This window comes from Vicugna pacos, chromosome 5, assembly GCF_048564905.1.
Source record: "Vicugna pacos chromosome 5, VicPac4, whole genome shotgun sequence".
Classification (NCBI taxonomy): Eukaryota; Metazoa; Chordata; class Mammalia; order Artiodactyla; family Camelidae; genus Vicugna; species Vicugna pacos.
Genome location: NC_132991.1, coordinates 5,254,025 through 5,260,933, shown reverse-complemented (window position 1 = coordinate 5,260,933; position 6,909 = coordinate 5,254,025).

The following is a 6,909-nucleotide window of genomic DNA, read 5'->3' as shown; positions in this document are numbered from 1 at the left end:
GAATGGATTAGATCCTGGATTTGCCCCTCCCTTGTTCTCTTATTATCTTTTTATTGGTTCTGAAGTTCTGAGGGCATGAAACCCAGCCTCAGTTTCCAGATGCAAGTTGATAAAGCCAATATTCCACTGTTTGTTACCACATCCTATTTATTTCTAGGTTTCCCTCCAAACATCTGAAAACTGGTTCCCAGAATAAAAATGTAGAGAATAGAAATAGGGAGAAAACAGTGAGATTAAGGACTTTTATATAATTTACAATTGTGGAAACATGTTGAGACATAGGTGAGTTCTAACAGCATGAAATTCTTTTTTTTTTTTTCAATTTTTTGCCAGAAATTTCCTCCCCCACTTTTACCATTTTCCCCACCAATGTCAAGCTGTCTTTAAAATCTTAGCTCAACTGCCTCCTCTTCCAGGAAGACTTTTCTGATTCCTCTAGATTAGACTGGGTGCTGCTTTAAGCTCATATAGTCTTGTGATCAAAGCATCGACCTTCTTCTACTGTGATTGTTTCCTTGTCCGACTTCCTCACTAGACGGTGAAGTCCTTGAGGGCTGGGAAGCTGCTTACTCAGCTCTGTGTTCCTCCGCCCAGCACAGAGCCTGGTGCCTGGGGTGCAATCAGTAAGGCCACGCGACTAGGTTACTGTTTTAAGGAGTAATGAACACAGACTGTCTGCTTGCTTGAACAGAATTTTCAGAAACTTCCTGGGAGGAATAAAATACTAACAGGCTTGGGTCATCACGGACATACCAACACTGGTCAGAGAATGATTGTACCAAAGAGTGGCAACACACACACCCAACACAGTAGCTGCCTAGGAAAAGCATTTCCTACGTGTAAGATTTTCAGGGTCATCCTGTAAGTCCATTTATATGTATTTCTAATTATGTTGCCTAATAAAAAGCAAGACATTTTTTGAGCTTCTGCTGTTATGTTTGCATCAATTGCTTTAATATCTTATCTTGAGACGGCCCTCCTATGTAATCCCAGGTAATCTATTGCTTCTAGTTGTGATGTCCAAATATGTAACTGAAAATATTGGAAAAGAAATAAAACTCTGAATACTGCGCTTTATTTCAAATTCTACTGTTTATCTCATTCCAGAGATTATACCGCTTAAAATCTCATAAATAGTCTTTCTTCTTTTCCTCTGCTGATTTGTATTTGTCTCTGTTTCTTCTGGTACTGTTTCAATAGGTGTGTTCTTAATTTATTCTTCTTTGCATGTTTAATGTATCTGACCTGCTGTGAATTTAACCGCCCTCTGTCAAGCCACTTTGCCATGTCAGAGTGTAACTCAGAAATATACACTGTGTTTTGCAGGATAACCAAAAAAAAAAAAAAAGAAAGAGAAAGTATTGTTTGCATAAAACTTCATTTTATGATGTAGAGGTCCTGATTTCATTTTCTTTTTTCTGTGGTTTTCCCCTAGACTCACCTGCAGAACTTGCTAATGAAAATCCGATTAGATGGAGAATTAGAAATGCATGCAGATAAACACAAGGGCAAAATAGCATTGAGTTATAAAAAGCAGAACTGTATTTCTCATCGTTTTGGAGGCTGGAAATCCAAGATGAAGGCCTGGGTGGATCTGATTTCCGGGGAAGATCCGCTTCCTAAATTATAGGTTCAGAGTTTTTGCTAAAACTTTACATGGCAGAAGGGAAGGGAGCTCCTGGAAGCCTGTTTTATAAAGTCAGTGATCTCAACCTGAGGGCTCGACTCCCATGACCTAATCACCTCCCCAAATTCTCACCTCCAAATACCATCACTTTGAGAATTAGGTTTTAACTGATAAATTTGGAGGGGACAAGTGTTCAGTCTATAGCGAAGGCTAACTGGTTGTCAATTCGTCATATTTGCTAGTTTTGCAAGATGACTCATACTTGGTTGTCTTCATCTAATCAGTAAATCATATTGCAAATAACCAATAATTGATTAGACAGGAGGCAGTTTTTGTTCATGTATTTTGTTTGGCTTTTGCCTCATTCTGCTTTATTTGCAAATTTTATATGAAATAATATACCCATTAAAAACTTGGATATTGGCAAAAAAGGTGTATTTTCCTGTAAAGCGTCTATAAATCTGCCACATACAATCAAATTAGTGCTACACTGTACAACTTTTCATATATAACATGTTATTGTATTATATACACAACAATTTTTAATCAATTAACCATCTCATAAAATTTTCATATGACATTAAAATATTCTACTGATGTGCATTATTTGGCATTTAGATTCTTCATCAAAAGGTTTGTGGTTGTAAACAAGCACATAGATCTATCTTGTTTTGTAGTAGTTCTTAAGAATGTATTCCCAGATGTGAAATTAGTACATCACAAATGAAGAACATAGTAAAGACTTTTCATACATATTGGTAGATGGATGTCAAGAATGAATATGATTTCCTCTGATGTGACAATTTTTATTTAAGTCTATGAATTAATTCTTGCATGGCCGGGGCATGGCTTCTGAGAAGCATAATGATTTCAGTAAGAAATCACCATGATCTACTCTTTACCCGTGTTCATTTTGAATCATGTTGTAGGATACGACAAAGCTACTGAAAATTTCCTTGATGGGACAGAGGTTTGCAAGTGCCACATCATTCTTGGAGGATGGCAGGGTGCCCTGGGGAGCTGGGTATTGGTAAGGATGCAGCCAAGCCCGAGTTCCCACGTAGATTTACCAATGGTGTAACTTGCACCAATTACTTAACTCCCGGGAGGTTCAGATCCCCCATTGACAAAATGTTCATTCATCTTTCACCCATTCATTCATTCATTCACTCCCTCATCTATTCAAAAATATGTGTTGAGTTGCTTCTGTTGCTCCAGGAACTCTTCTAGGTGCTGGGGAAAGAGTAGTAAACAAAACACTCAATGTCTTGCTCTCGGGGTGCCTACATTTATTTTACAAGTAAAAAAGTTGAATGTCATGAAGACAGATTTAAAATAGTGAAGAGATAAAGAGGCCCGAGGTGCTTTTAAATGTGGTGTGAGGGAAGGGTGTTCTGAAGGGGTAGGAGCTGTGTGAATGAGGTGAGAACATAAAACTATGGGCAAATTTGGGGCGTCTCCCTTCCCCAGCTCTGGGATTTGCACTCTGCTTTGGTTTGGGTTGTCAATAAAGAAGTTCTCGGAGGAAAGTGATATTTGCTCGTACTACTGGCCTTTGTCAGAGACTCAGCTTCAACTGGTTGAATTTCCTCTCAAGACATTCATTTTTCCTTTCGCTGAGGGTGCCCTCAAATTTCTGGAAAGTAAGCCAAGTGAGTTAACAAGGTTGGTCACCAAAATTGATGTGTCTGAATTTAGGTTTGTTCACCGATGGGGATATGATCGAGGGTAAGTGACCGTTCCTTTTGTAATCTTACTTTGGACATCTCTATGATGCTGTCAGTAATCTCCACTTTTCATGACCGCTATGGAAATTAAAGCAGATATTAAGCACCAGGGCATGTGGCAAATGATAAAGGTTTGGTAGCTGTTGGTACTGTGACTATGAACAAACTGGCTCAAGTCTGTATTTTTCATTGTAACACCTCCTGAGAGCCTTCTCAGTCACAGGGAGACCAGGCTTTAGGGCCCTAACACTGTTCAGCGAAATCACCTCATTTCACCTTTGAGGACACTGGTCCACAGGGACGGCCATGGCCAGTTGAGCTCGCGATGCTTCAGCCACCCAAGGCCATCACATTCCGGGGAGTCTCCGACCCTTTGTAATTTTACCTTCCCTTGGCATTTCTATCTAGCAACTTCCAAACTTTTAACATGTCTCACTTGTAGTTAAAAAACACTGTTTGCTCAAGCTGCCAGCTTCACCTCTGCATACGCTTTCTGCCAGGATGCTTAAGGGCTTCCCTCTTGCTGCCTTTTGGTCCTCATTATGGCCAGCTGTAAACTAATTAACCTCTCTCGGTCTCTCCCAGGAGGTTAGCGTGCTTGGCAGCCAGTGCAGTGCAGCTGGGAATAAATGATAACAAAGCGCATTGATCCACCAGGACTTCTACCCACGTGGTAATTTCCTTGCTCGCAGAGATAACAAAAGCAATCAAGAGCAAAGCCTTTGTGACTGTGAAGGGCTTAAATGTTCTTAATGTTTTAACTCTGGTCCACAGTCTAGTGTCTAACCAGAGTAAACTGCCAAGGAATTACATCATTTGTTAGAAACCAGTGAATGAATGAATGAATGAATGAATGTATGTGAGTGAGTAAAGAAGGCAGAGTCAAGGTGTAAAATCAAGTAATCAGCTCCGAGGTATTTGATTTTTTTTGTTGTCGGCCACGTTGCAAGGGTTTTGCTGGGTCCTGGGTGCTTGGAGCTGGGGAGTGGATATAAAACGGTCAAGGATGGGCCGCAACCCTCAAGGAATGTGAGATCCAATGGGGGGAGTTAGAGATTCTCCCCACTTACAAACTTCTAACCTTCTGTTAAAAGGCTTCCTTGTAACAGCAGGCTTTTATTTTCTTAGTTTGTAATTTATGCCTTTCTCTGTGTGTACACAGATATATTATATTATATTACACATATATATGTGTGTGTGCGCGCGCGCGTGTGTGTGTGTGTATGTCTTTTTCTTTTTAATTAGGATTTCTCCCCTACCAGAGGCTTCTGGGATAAGGCTGTGCCTTCTGTAACACTGTATTTCCAGTGAAGGTGTTTGGATTATATGGCTGGTTAAATAAATTTTTTAAAAAATGTTCCTCTCCACTGACTGTAAGATATGAACTGGAACTTCAAGGCTGATGGAGTGAAGCGTGAGTATTTTGGGATAAAATCCCAAAGAATAAGAGTCTGAGAATATCCAGTTCTTTGGGGACATGTGAAAACCTTTTTTTTCCCCCCCCGTCTGTTTCCATATTTGAAATATTTTTTGGTCATGTCCATTCTTGTCTCTTTGCAATCTTGGGAAAATGTGCAAACAGAAGGGGTAATTTACAGTTTTTACCTCAGTACCTCCCCAATACCCGCAGGTACCACTTAATCTTGCTGTCTGCACGAAGCGAGACCCAGGTGATTGAAGTGAGTTGTCCAAGATCACTAGGCTATGTGGCAGATAAATTGTTTCAAACCTAATCGTCTTGGTGATATTCTGAAACTCGAACCTCCTACGCTATTAGTTAAATTCTAACAAATAATGAGAAATTGTTTTTTGCTTTGGCTGGGCATATTGTTTCAGAAGAGTTTCATGTATACAAAGGTCATAATCCCTTGTAAAGATTTTTCTTCTATTTTTTTGTTTTTGCTTTGTAAAGATTTTAATCATGTGAATTGTTTTTGTAAGGCTAGCACTTCAGAATCTATCTCCTAGACATGTTCTACAAAACTGTTGCTACCTAATTTCTGAAGTGTATTTAGACTGTCCAAGATTAATTATCTCAAACGGTACTTTCATTCTTTGATTTTTTTAATATAGAAATAATGCTGTAGATATAGATATAGAGATATTAAAGTATGTAATAATTTATCACACATCCTTTAAAGTTATGCAAACGTAGCAGTTAATTTCTCATTAGTCTTCAGTCTTATCCGTCTCCATTTAATAACCCTGGACCAGGATTCATTTCCATTTCCAGGTAGATTCTAACATACATTTTTCAAACTAAGCAGTTCTTAAAAAACTAGGGTTCCCCAAAACACAGGTCTGCAGGATGTTGTTAAATATAGTACAGACTCAGAGATACCGTATGAGTTTAAGACATGTTGGATTAGAAAAAATTAAACAAGTGTGTTTTCTGCCAGATTGCTGGAACTTGAATCTAATTACTGGTACTTTGAAACTTCAAAAATTGTATCATAGGCTAGGACTTCCAAACTTATTTGACCAGTTCTCTCTCTTTCCTCGGCATACCTACTAGCGTTTGTAGTTTTACAAAAAAATGCTATAAACTTGGATTTTAAAAAAAAAGACGCAATAAGCCCAAAATGGAGTCACTTGGGCAAAACTTACGTAACCAAACCAAAACTTAATGCCTGATCTGATTGAAGAGATTCGGTGCTGCCTGATTCATGAACCGCTGCGAAAGCTGATTTGATCTTCAAATTTACTCAGTTGAGGTGTATATACATACAAACACTGAGAGAGGATGTCCGGCTGTCCTAAATATTCCCGTGGTCATCCGGCTATCTGAAACTTCACTTCTCTAATCAGGTTTCCAAAATTGATTTTGTGCAGCTTCTGTGTGTTCTGCCTAATTAAGGAGACAATGGTGACATCCCTGTCCATTGCTCTCCACATCACGGACGTGGCGGACCCGAATGTCACTCCCTGAATGAAAGTCTAGGTCTTCTTTAAAAGTCCTGTGCTTTTTAGGAGAAACCCCATGACATATTCCTTCCCTGTAACTTCAATAATGTAAGTAACTTTCCGGAGTTCCTGAGGTTTTTTTTTTTCCCCTTTTCCATGGGAAGAAGAGTGAACATACAGACGAATGGCAAGTCCCCATCAGCAGCATAGCTTCCCTGCGTCTGTTTCCCGACTACACCTACCACACTGTCCCCGTATGCTTAGCTGGCCAAAGTTCTCCCTCCCTGGTTTGTGTCTACGGTTTTGTTTACTCACTGAGTACCACATTGAGGCTTTTGATATCTGGTAAAACTTGCCTTCCGGTAAAGGCTACTTTTTAAAAATAATTAATTAATTGATTTTTAATGGACGTATAGTCAGTTACAGTGTGTCAGTTTCTGGTGTACAGCATGTCCCAGTCATGCATATACATAACGTATATTCATTTTCATATTCTTTTTCATTATAGGTTACTGCAAGATATTGAATATAGTTCCCTGTGCTGTACAGAAGAGATTTATTTTTTGTCTATTTTTATATATAGTGGCTGACATTGCAAATCTCAGACTCCCAAATTTATCCCTTCCCACCCCTTCCCCAGTAACCATAAGA